Source organism: Cotesia typhae, unplaced genomic scaffold (genome assembly GCF_013202065.1).
Source record: "Cotesia typhae breed Kobodo isofemale line unplaced genomic scaffold, CoteBio_Ctyphae scaffold_152, whole genome shotgun sequence".
NCBI classification, from domain to species: domain Eukaryota; kingdom Metazoa; phylum Arthropoda; class Insecta; order Hymenoptera; family Braconidae; genus Cotesia; species Cotesia typhae.
Genome location: NW_027423776.1, coordinates 10,796,367 through 10,809,418, shown reverse-complemented (window position 1 = coordinate 10,809,418; position 13,052 = coordinate 10,796,367). Strand labels below are relative to the sequence as shown.

At 29.8% G+C, this 13,052-nt stretch overlaps 1 long non-coding RNA gene across 1 annotated transcript in view; it reads left to right on the top strand.

Annotated features, from left to right (window-relative positions):
* The window catches only part of LOC141536670 (uncharacterized), a 79,346-nt gene extending 66,562 nt beyond the window's left edge, over positions 1-12,784 (top strand). Inside the window, exons 4-5 of the long non-coding RNA XR_012480772.1 lie at positions 11,548-11,586; positions 12,672-12,784. This is a non-coding gene — a long non-coding RNA (uncharacterized LOC141536670). The remainder of the gene's footprint in view (positions 1-11,547; positions 11,587-12,671) is intronic.
* Positions 12,785-13,052: the final 268 nt, after the last annotated feature.

Below are 13,052 nucleotides of genomic sequence, written 5' to 3'. Positions count from 1 at the left end.
TTCATTGGATATTTATTGCCATATCGGTTTTGTATCTCGTGTTGCTGTTTATTGTCCTCAATATTTATGTCGAACTCTCTTTGCTTATTTAATTATTTTAGAAATGGATTTTATGATTTTAAATTCTCTAAATTTTAGACCCAAAATTTTTTGAGAGAATTTTATAATCAAAAGTTAATAATAAATTATAAAAAAAAAATTTTTATGGCAATATCAAGCCATATTAAGCCATATATAAATATATATGGCAATTTATCTATCTATTAAATTGACCAAATCAGAAAATTTTATGACAAAAATTTAACTATCAAAAAAATTAATTAAATTATTAAGAATATTCAAAAATTTATCGACAAAAAATATTTCTATAAATTTATTCATGCAGAAATAAAAGTTTAGGTAAAAAAAGACATAAATAAAAAAAAGGGTTCAAGTATGACCGGAATTTAGTGACTAGTTTTTTTTGGCATATGTTCGCTCCGTTTTCAGGTATGATCGTATATTACACGGTTAAATTCTTGACGTGCAATAGCGAGGCACAACAAAATATATCTGACTTGAGTGAGCACGAGTTATGTGGAATTTTTTCGTTGGCAGAAAATAAATAAAAGAAATTTCCAATTCATATAAAAAATTTAGCAATTCCTAACTTCAGAAGTAAAAATACTTTAGCTCGGGTGGTAATTTGGAAAAGTTATATATATATAAGTATATAAATATATGCATGTACCGGGCAGGTGGGCGTTCCGAAATGAAAAACAGAAAACGGAGAAAAAGAGCGAAAATCAACGAATTTAAATTCAAATTCGATGGGGCTGTTTTTCTCCTGGGACCAAGACGTCAACCCTTGGTCACTTCGAATGCAGTTTTAGGTCTGCCAGACCGTCTTCAATTTTTCAGCGGCTCCGCCTAAGCTCCCGCGGGACCAGCCTACGAGGGCTTTGCTGATATATATTTATTTATAAACATAGATCACCGAATAAATTTACGCTGTTTGGAAAATCGAACAACAAATTTAAACTACGGCATTAACAGTTGAATTTACTTTTTTAGTTTGGACATTTTTTATACTCTTTATCGTGAAAAATATTTTAGGGGGATGTTTTAGTCTAGAAGCACAAAATTAGGAATTTTTTTTAAAGCTCGATTAATAAAAAATCAACTATTATTTTTTTACTTTTTATTTGTTCAAATTTCGAGGATATAAAAAATATTTTCTACAAAAAAAAAAAAAAAAATAAAGGAGGGGGTAAAAATAGTGTAATTTGTTTAATATTAATTTATCCTTTACTTCAGAAAAGAAAAAAAATTTTTTTTGTGGAAAAAAGCTCGATTTTCATTTTTAGGATTTTTTAAAAATAGTAAAAAAATTTTTTTTGACTTTATTTTTGCAAGGACTCTAAAAAAATATATATTAGAAAAGTTTAGCATAAATTTCAAGTAAATCAGTTAATTAGAACTTGAAAAATCATGTCAATTAATTTTCAAAATTTTGAGTTTTACTTAAAGGCAATAATTTCCTAAATTATTAATTTTATTTTATTTTCTAGACTAAAATACCCCCCCCCCCCCAAAAAAAATATAAATTTTCCGACAGTATATTTACCCTTTAAAAATAAATCTTCCTGAAGAAAAACAAAACCCGACATAACATGCGTGAGAAAAAACGCACAAGTTTTTATTGTCATTGATTTTTTTATCTTTTTTCATAAATACCGGTAGGTATATAATGTACATAAAAAAGATATATACGTACACAAATATTCTTTTAACGAGATGCTCTCAGCTATTTCCGCAAGGTACACATAAATTTGCCGGCCGCTTACTCGAGATAACAAGGATAACAAGAGGCATCTTACTTTTTGCATGAGAGCACACATATACATCCTTTGTACACTTTATTATTATTTTGTTCCTCCGTATTCGTTTCATTATTTTCGCCACTTTTATTGATACACACAGACTCATCTTAAGTCCTCAATTGAACGGTTATTCAGATAATAATATCAATATCAATCATAGATAAATCACACCAGCAATCTTCGCGTCGTCCAAATTGGCGTAATACACTCGATAGTTTTGTTATTATTATTTTTATTTTTATTTTATTTTTTTTTCTTTAGGGGTATGTCTTCATTTTTTCTTAAGAATAGAACCCTAAGGCACGTGGTCGATGTGTCAAAACTAGTTTTACACTTCCGTTTTGGGGCGTTCTGGGTCATACAAGAGGCCTCGCAACCTTCGCGGGTCAAAAACCGGACACGCGACCAATGCGACTGCAATAATACGCTATTTTTGATAAAATTTATTTTAAATATTCCAAAGTTGGTAAAAAAAATTTTTCTGCAATTTATTTTAGACAATAATTTAATTTTTACCTTTTTAACTTGCCTGAAGATAAATTTAATAGAAAAAAAATTTTTTTTTTCAAAAAAATTGAAAATAAAAATTTTAACCAAATTATTTTATTGTTTTTTGGGCAGTAAAAAATTTTTTCATCACCATTTTTGGAATTTTCTTTTATAAATGTCATCTACATGTTCACAAATAATTAAAAAAAATTATTTTGAGTTTATTAAATTGTTTTTATTTGTAAAAATTAGCAATTGTAAAAAATTGAATTTTTTTTTCCAAAAAATAAAATTTGACCAATTTTTTTTAGCTGTAAAAATCAAACTAAAAAAATTCTGTCAAACCGAACGAAGAGTAATATATCAGTTTTTAAATCCAGCGAAAAAAAAATTCGAGTGTAAATGAATAATAGGGCACCGAGCAAGTAACGGGGTCCGTCTATTTCAGTTGTTGCGCTCTCAGTACTAAAATATTTCTCGAAAAATGAATGAAGCATAACCTCGACATCCTGTGGGACGTATTAAAGCTTGAATTAATTTACAGAGACCAAAGCACTAAATAAACCGTAGGTTCATTGAAAATCTCGTCTATGACATAATTGTCTAAAATGTAACCACTAGTACCATATAAATGTCTTAGCAATCAATAAGCCACCGCCCGGGTATTTTAATCCCCCGGAGACAAGACGGCTTTCTTAATATCTAATTCAGCCATTCATCATTCACGTTCATTACCGAAAAACACGAATAGCTTTCCGTATTTATAATTATCAGTTATAAGTAATTTACTCCAAATAAAATTAACTTAATTTATGAAAAAAAATTATTTTTAACAATTTTATTAATTTTGATAAAAAAAATTCACTTAAAAATTTTTTATTGGTTCAAAAATTTTTCTTTTAGATAAAATTAATTTATTTTATTTAAAAAAATTTATATTTTAAAAAATTTTCCTTTTAATTTAAATAAACAAATTGATCGAATTAATTAAAATAATTTTTTTCTGTCAAAAAAATTTTAATTTTAGCAAATGTTTTTTTTTATTTTTAATAACCAAAAAATCTAGCCATTAAAAATATTTCACGCCATTTTTCTCCTCCCCTACATCAAACCCACCCTCATATCATATTGATATAAAAAATAATCCCTGCAATCTGATTGGTCGCCGGACTTAGGGTCGCCCTTTATCACCCTAAAAACACTGACCAAGCGTATTTTATAAAAACGATTTTTTCACAGGCATACAGCCCTTGTAATTTTTTTTTTGAAATTATCTCCACGCCATTTTATCATCAATGAAGTACAATAATAATATTCCTTCAAATATAAAGCTTTCATAAATTTTCGATGCAAGCTTTTAATTAATTATTCGCGATTATCGATTACCTATTTTTAATTATAAATCGAAGCACAATATTACAGAGTTATCGTTCAAGAGATTTATCATTTATTTAATTTTTTTTCAAATTAATTTTTGATTAACGTTTGAATGAACAGTTTAATTTTGAATTTTTAGTTAATATATTGAAATTTATTTTTGAATTTTTTATTTTTATAATTGACAAAAAAAAAAATTTAATTTATAAAAAAAAATTAAATCTTGAATAAAATAATGTTAAACAGATTAAGAAGAAAATTTTTTAGACTTTTTTTACTCAGGAATTTTTTACTTAGTTCTAAAGTTTTCCAAAATAAAATTTTGTTTTTATTTTAAAAAAAATTAATTGTTTTATTATTGTAAGACTTGAAACTTGTCAAAAAAAATTTTTTTATCATTTAAAAAATTCATATTTAAATATTTTTGAATTTTGCACGCCTCAAAACGCAGCGTGTTTAATTTTAATCTCGACTTTGGCAATTTTAAATCATTTTTTCGATAGAAAAAAAAAATAAAACAACAATTTTAAAACATTATTAATTCAACAAATATTAAATTAATATTTTATTCAACACTTGAAATAAAATTTTCTTCACTTTTACTTCTAAAATGAATCGTACTTAAAAAAAAAAAAAAAATATTTGTAATAAATTTCTCACTAGAAAAATATTTTATCGAAGTTTAAGCTTCAAATTGGCGTTAGAAAAATTTTTAATTCAAAAGATTGAATAAAAAAATGTAAATAGGAAAGAAAGAACTTACCTATAAAATCGCGAGATAAATTTTTCACCGAGATCTTCACAAGAATAAGTTTGAAGGTAGACTGAAAGCGATGAGAATTTGCAAATGTCTAGGAAGGTGTGATAGGACCCGGGATCTTACCTGAGAGCGAATCTGAATCTGGTGGGGGTCCAGGTATGCGACCGGAAAGGGTTAAGACCCCTTGAGCCTGGCCCAATTTATGTGTAGATAAAAAAGGCTCTCACCGAGTAGAGAGTACTTCAGATTGCTAATGAAAAGGCCGGGTCGCTATACCTGGCAGGCCTCTGTCACACGCATTCTTCCAATTTGAATACAATATTAAATAATAACTGCCCCACATTGCATCCAGCTACAAAATATTTTATTTTATTAGTTTTTTAGCAAGAATTCACTTCAGCAAGATGGTGTGGAACTTTCTATCCCTGCCCACGCGATTTAAGTCGAGGGAGATATTTAATTTATAGCAAGAGTGATATGACGCAAAGGTTGATTTAATTTTGACTTACCAGATGACGCAATTTTCAATTTCGCAGTTATTATTACTATTATTATTATTTTGAGCGAAATATTAAAAATACGAAAATTACCAAAGATTTTTTTTTTGTAGAAAATAAATTTCTCATTAAAAAAAAATTCTCATAAATTTTAGAAAGAATTTTAATTATATAAAAAAAAAAAAAAATCATAACTTTGTTTTTTATAGAAAATTAAAGTTAAAAAAAAATATAATTCTTAAATATTAAGTGTGAAATGTCTTTCTAATATCAAATAAACCCGACAATTGACTCGACACCTGACATTGAGAATTCCCCTAAATCTAAAAATTTTTTTCGGCAATAAAAAATTTTTTAGATGAAAAAGGGAGATTAGATGTCAGTAAAGTGTACCTGCAGTGACCAACCTGCCTGAGTCAGTAGCAATACAGTAGCAGTAATAACACAAGTCAATACCAGGCTTATTCGATTCACCCCATTGGGGTAGATTACGCGCTTTTCAGAAAATAAAGACGTAGGGAACGAGGGTCGCGACTGATTTTGGGTGAAAAAACTACAAAATAAAACTACTCAAGTACCAACAATCTGAAACAGGATGTTGTGTTACATTGGGGTTAAAATTGCTCTGGAAAACACGTATTCCATCCTCTTCATTCCATTTACTATATTTTAGACTTTAGAAAAAATTATAAATTTGTTGATATGAGTAATGACGAATGATGCGGCGAATATCTGGAACAACAATCTTGGATCTTGCATTAGATCTCGAGGGCCCTCGATCTTGGGTACGCTCGGACGCGCTTAAAATTATCCGAAATCTCCAGGACTGCAGGACTACTTGACTAAAGTTAGAGTCAAAAGTACCCTAATGCTCAGAAAGAGTCCTCGTAACTGATCGCTATCGGCGAGACCATCATTGATATCTATTACTTACGCATTTACAATAGATGCTTTGAATTACAAATCTGTTGGTTGCTTGACTTTTGTCACTTTGCATTCATTTTTCTTTTATTCGAGAAAAAAATTTTAAATTTCAATTATTTTTTTTAATACAAAATTTTTCTTGAAAAAATTGACGTAATTTTTAAGCTAAAAAATTAAATATTAATTTTACAGAAAACATTTCTAATAAAGCCTGATATGTCGATATATGAATTAAAAATATCAATATATAATTTTTTTAAAGTTAGTTCTTAAAAAATCTCACCAGATGGCGCATAGTAGCTAAATCTTCTCACTAACAAAAAGTTAATTTAAAAATACTTTATTATAAAATGAAAATTATTTTTTTGACTTCTTTAAAAAGTTTATACATAATTATTTTTTATTTAATTAATTTTGGAGTAAAGAAAAAATTTTCTAGAAAGTATTAAAAATTAAAAAATTGATTTTTATTATTATAAACAGCCTGATATGGTAATATATGATTATTTAGGACTAGATCATCTCATAAAAGGTTTATAATAAAAATCAGTCTTGAAAAAAAATTATAATAGGACAAAATAAAATTAATTAAACGTACAAAATTTGGTTAAGTAATTTGTATGATTAAAATAGATATTTATTAAAAATAAAACCCTAAAATTTTTCATGAAATCCATTAGTCACTCCTGAAAGCCGGGATTAGAAATCCTGGAAGCCAAAAAAAGTAACGGAAAAGTAAAAAATGCGTAACTCATAAACCGGATCGATAATTCACCGCATCCCTAATCCTTTTCACAATTTTTTTAACCCATCTGTCGCTCGTGCTCATCCCTTTCGCGGTAAACTCGTGCCTCAATATACATACGCTGTAAAATGTATCTAATACATCCACCCATCGATCCGCTATCCACATATGCATGCGTAAGCACGTGTGGAAGGATTCCGATAGAGGAAACTAGCGTGAAAACTCTAAAACTCAGCGATATCCATCTTATTAAATAAATAAATAAAAAGCAACAGTTTAGTGTTTAGCATGCGTAAGCGTAATATCGGAGAAAATGGAGGGGTGAAAAAAGATCGGGCCCGACAATTGTTACTCCTGTACCCGGTACCTGAAAACCCGAGGCCTTCCTGCTTTTTCATACATAAATCTACATGGAGCTAAAAGATAATCCATTAACATAATTTAACATGGAGAGGCTTTGGGTGATATTGTGTTGAAGGATGACGATCTCCCGATGACGCCCGACGCCAGATGCAAAAAAGGTTCGATCCTTTCTGAGCCAGGTAGTCGGGATTAATTCAAATATTTAAAATCAGACCCGCGATATATTTTTGCGTAACGTTCCGCTGTAAAATAGCTACTGCGCGAGCAACCCTTTCGCTTATTCACTGGTTTATACCTGGGATCGGTAACTCTAGCCTCATTCTCTGCGAAACCAACCCCTTGACTAAAAATGTCCAAAGGTTTGAAGAATCATTACCGAACTGAGGATCCGATACCGAGTATGGACTCTTTTGAATAAAAACCCAGGGAATTGCGTGAGAAAAAAAGCACTGAGTTTATTGAAAAGTTCGGAAGGGTTGCGATGGATTTTTTAGAGAAAATTTGGACTTCTTAAAGAAAATAGTCAATCATTTCTTTCTAAAATTATTATTACTCATATTTAAACCCTAAAATTCAGGTAATTTTTTTAATTTTCTAATTTTAATAAATTTTTAGAAAAATTTTGGAGAAAAAAAATCAAGTCAGTTGTTTTAATTTAAAAATTAATTCAATAAACTGCCAAATTTTTTTAAATATTTTTTTTTCAATAATTTTCTTACAAAAATTTGAATTTTAAAAAGGTTTAATTATATTTTTACTTATGATAAAAGTAACCATTTTACCCTGAAGTAACTTGATAAGATCATATCAGTGTAAATTTGGTCATATATCCCTACAAATAATTTTTTAACCAAGTTAGTTTTTAAAAAATCCAACAGGTGGCGCATTGTCGCTAAATTTTCTCACTACTAAAGAGTAAATTTTTTTTAAATTAATCCTACAGCAATAATCTTTCTTTTGTCATTCTATAAAAAAAAAAATCTCTAGCCAAGCTTTACTCTAAACTCCTAAAAAGTATCCCGTCTAAAGTGTTTTAAGATTTAAAAAAAATAACTAACTGGAAAATCCCATTTGCCTATCAGTTAAAAACTACCCGTACAATGTACCAGGTTATGATTTACGAGACTAAGTGACGGGCCATTCGTCGACCCCCTGGACATCACGCATCGCCCCCTCGGCTCTTATCGCCTCGGAACAGCGGCCATTTGAAAAGCTCAAGCTCACCGCTCCGTTTTCTCTAAACTCAGTTAAAAAATTTCCATGGCATTTCGCGATTTTATTTGAGAAACTAAATTTACGGCACATGAACACTCATGAGTGTGTCGTAGTGCAGTAGAGAAGGGATATTTTATGCTTTACTCAAAACCTTGCCATACTTACTTTGTATTTTTATCACAAAGGCAATCTATGGAGCCAAAGTAGCCCGGGATAAACTGGTCATATGTATTCTTATGGACCGCCCTTTTTATGGCGCTCAATTTATTTTGAAATCGAACGTAATGGTGGTCTGTTTACGCCTCTACGAGTCTTTCGATTTTCCGAGCCCTATTCGGGACTTTTTTATGTACATACATTTAAATATACACACATATATTTTTTTTTTTTCGTTAAAAATTCACGGAAATATTAAAATTGCAACATTTCGACAGTTCATACAAAAATTTTTCTTCATTTCGAATTCGCGGTGTAACCAAAAATATTATTATTTATACGGAGTTTCGCCTCAAAAAAAAAAAAATAAATAAATAAATAAATAAAATAAAAAGACGTAAGAGTTGCCCGTGCGCGACATGAAAACCCGAGCGCTGGTCTTAAGCTTTCCCTCTGCTCGCATTTTACTTTATTTTTATGCTTTTTACTCTTTGCTCTATACAGTAGTACTTTTACTTTTACTCTTTCGTATTTTTATTTTTTTTTTTTTTTATGTGCATTACATGTTTGGATATATAGAGTTGTAAGTATAGTAGATAATTCGCTGGAGTATGATCCGAGGGATAAGAATGAATTTCAAATTTTTTTTTTTTTTTCTTATACGTAATCCTCGACGATTTAAACATGTATTACATATTTCATTTATTTTTTAAATATTTTTGACAGGACCGATAAGTTTTCTTTTTTAATTTGATACTTAGAATTTTTTTTTATAATTATAATTTTTTTTTTTTTTAAAGTTAATTATAAATAAAATAATAAAAAATTTTTTTAATTATTGATATTTCTTTTTAATCAATATTCTGTGGAAAATATCAAAGATATTAAAAAATTTATCAGGATTTTTTTTAAAGAATTTAATTTTCTAAAAAAAAGATCTCTTGTAATTTTTTCATATTTTCAATATTTTACACAAAATAACAATAATCATAAAACTAAATTAAAAAATAATATTATTTAAAATTTTTAGCATGTCATAATAAATATAAAAAAGAATTTTCGTCTCACCAATTTCTCATCGTGCTCCGCGAAGCGGATGCGGCTATCTCAACCCCCAGATACACCTCATGCCAATCGATCGTTATAAACTTCTCCTTAGCTCATGCCTATCACTTGCCGTTCTGTACTACGAAAGATATTATATCGATTTAGAAAATATAACGCATGCAAAAATTAAAAAAAAGGAAATGAAGAGAAAGTTGAGATTCGGAGATATGTCACATGTGTAATGGTTTAATCATGTGACGCGATTGCTAAAAAAGGCGGGAGGACTCTTCAGGATTGAAGAGATTGCCAGGCACAAAGAATTTTATTTCATCGCCTAGTCGGCGAGTCCCGGTCCAATATTGTATGAGATTCGGAGTTGAGCTACAAGGGATATTTTTATATAGTCGAGTAGGCTTATGTACTCTCTTTGATTCCCTTTACTTCCTAGGATGTAAGATGTAGGATATGTCGAGAGCTGGCTGAGGAACTTAGGGAACGCGACGAGTCATCTTCGGTAGCCGCACGATCGAAAAATGATACGCGAAAAAGTTTCTAAGTCTGGGGGAGCGTAAAAAAGCGCGTGATCCGTTCGATGCTGAGATAAATCGAATCTTTCATACCAGAGGCTTCTTTTTGAATCATACATATTATATATTGTGTATGTGTATATTTATAACCAATACCTTACATTTTTTTTTCCTTAAAAAAAAAAATGAAAAAATTCAAAATTAGAGGATTTAATAAATTATTTTATAGTCTAAAAAATTAATGGATCGTTAAATTTGTATGTCGAATCTTTCTCCATAAATTTTTATAATAGTAAGCTTGAAAAAAAAAAATTTTATTACGCTGTAAAATATGTAAAAATGATTTGGAGCGATAAAATCAGGAATAAGTCAAAAAAATTATTTAAAATAATTTTTACTTTGAAAAAAATTAAAAATGATAAATTTTTATTTATCAAACAATGTACATAATATATAACAATAAAATTGTAGAGGGGATACATACCTGGTTTGACAACTAGTACCTTAAAAATCAACCCCTGTTAAAAAAGTGTCAAGCGCAGTTTCAAAGTAGACTTAACACCGCACGCATCTCTTAAATAATTACTCGTTAAAATCAACAGTCTTTAGTGTTTGCTAAATAAATATTTGTCCTCTCTAAAAAAGTAAAAATAAAGAAAGCAGTGGATCTCACTCAACATCTTGTATTTATTCTCGAGTCAAAAAAGTGTTATCGATTCCCTTTGATATATTACCCCGTCGTCCACCCTGGCAATGTCGTCGTCGTCGTCGTGATGGTGGACCGAAATATGTTTTTTATGTGTTTTTCCGTTCCCCGCAACTTGTGTTCTGTCCAAATGGTATTCTAACGCTGGGAACTTGTGGCCTCTTTTACATTGTACGCCGTACAACTTTAAAATAAAATAAAACTCGGATAGAACAGACGCACCCTCGGTGTCCGTTATTCACATAAATGTTAGCATTCTTGTACAATATGACGTTCTAGAGCTTTTTATTTTCAAATATTTTACAAGCTCTTTAAAACAAAAAAAAATTTTTTTTTCTTAATTTTTATTTTTTAATGACTTGTTAAATTGCACTGTACTTTTTATTTTTTATGTAACATTAAATTATTTAAATTAATGATTTATGAAAAAATTAAAATTAATTGAGTTTTAAAAACTTAATTCATCAATTTTAATTAATAAATTTAAGACAGAAATTTTTTTAATAAAAAAGAAAAAAAAAAAAAAACAAATAGGAAAGTATAAAAAAAATTTTCACCGGATACTGTAAAGCATTGTAATTTTCCAAGTGAATGAAAACATATGAAAATCTGGGAGGCAAACGACAAGCATTTTAGGGCGCCAAGTCAGGGCTAATAAAAGTTTCTCTTCTCCCTCATTCTACTTCTTCTTCTTCTGACTTTTCTCATTTTTATACATCCTTTGTTTTTTTGTTTTATTAGTAAACATCCTATTTTATTTTATCTGTACTTATATTTTTTTTCTCAAATTAAAAAATTTTACACATTTTTCTAGGCGTAAAATTGACCATAAATTTTTATAATAAAAAAAGTCGATTTTTAAAAATATTTTTGTTTCAGGTCTGCGTTCTGGAGATAAAATAGGCGGCTGAGCATCAGGTATTTATGAAAAAGTAAGAAATAGATGATATTGAGAATAAAATAAAATGTTAATGTCGATTGGTGCCTCCGATGATCCGCTCGTAAAAGACCCGATCGTATAAGGGTTGATTTCGGTCTGTTAGGATGCGCGCAGTGCCCTGCTTCTTTGCATACTTTAAATAAAAGGAAATGTTGAGTCGTGACGTCGACTTTGAATATACCCGGAGGAATATTCTAAATATGTATAGGATGTATTACAAAAATCTACAAACTTTTTTATTTTTGAATTTTAAAATTTCTTATAAAAAATTACAATATTTAAAATTTTCAATTAAAAAAAAATTTTTCCTAAATTTTCCAGGCAAAGATTTTTTATCAAAAAACTAAAAAATAAAAATTAAAAAAATTGTTTAATTAATTTTTTTTAAAAAAAAGATCTGATAAATTTTTTTTAAAGCTCTAAAATTTTTTTGTACACTTTTTTAATACAAAAAAAAATGACAGAGGAACAAAAAAAAATAACTAATTATTAGACTTGAATAAAAAGTAAAAAACTAAAGAATCACTTTTAAAGAATTGATTAAAATAAAAAAAAAAAAATAAAATTATAAAAATCAACTGAAACAGAATAAAAGAAGTGAGTTAAATCCCGAACAAAGAAGTTATCTAGAAAAAAGCTGAGGTTATTTACGTAGGACAAGATCGCAGGCATTGGGTGGTGGGCGGTGGATACACTGAGACTAGAACGGCCTGCGGAGGTTATTTACATGTGGTAAGTCTCCTACGAGACAAAATCCCGGACCGCGCTCACAACCCTGATAATTCTTCCTTTGATCCCGCTCCGTAAAGCCCAAAGTCCCTCGGGTTCCCTCCTTGTCCTCCGCGATAAGCTCGCCGTACCAGAGAGTAGGCAGCTGGAGACCCGAGATCTTCCAAGTCGAAAAACATTTAGAATCTCAATCTCGATTCATCTTAATGTCCGCTGTAAATATTTTTGATACGAGATTTAGAGAATTTTGACAAACAGATTGAGTCTGACTAAAAATTGATTTGATTAAATTGAGAAATCTCGAGCCGAGGTTTAATTTCTTTGATTTTTATAGAGCAGAGTTAGAATTCCGAGGAACAGAAAGGGGTTCAATCATTTATGTGGATTGTGGATTGCGAATTTGTAGATGAAGTTGAGGCGAAACTAGTCTGGAGCCTAGATCTGGAGGGACAGTTGGATCTCAGCAAGTGTAAGTGAGGCTGGAGGGTGGGAGGGTCTGCGGGCGCTGGATAGTGGGTAGTTATAAGAACCTTTTGGTAACACCACGGATGAGACAGTAGACCGGGATCTGGAGAGGGACAGCCAGTAACGTCAGCAAACTCTTCGTGTTATATATTGGGATATCCGATCGAATTCGGCAAACTTTAAGGTGTCCTTAAGTTCGGACGAGCTGCGAGCGAATTTTGGCTAAGTTTCAAGTTTCTGTCTGCTTTAG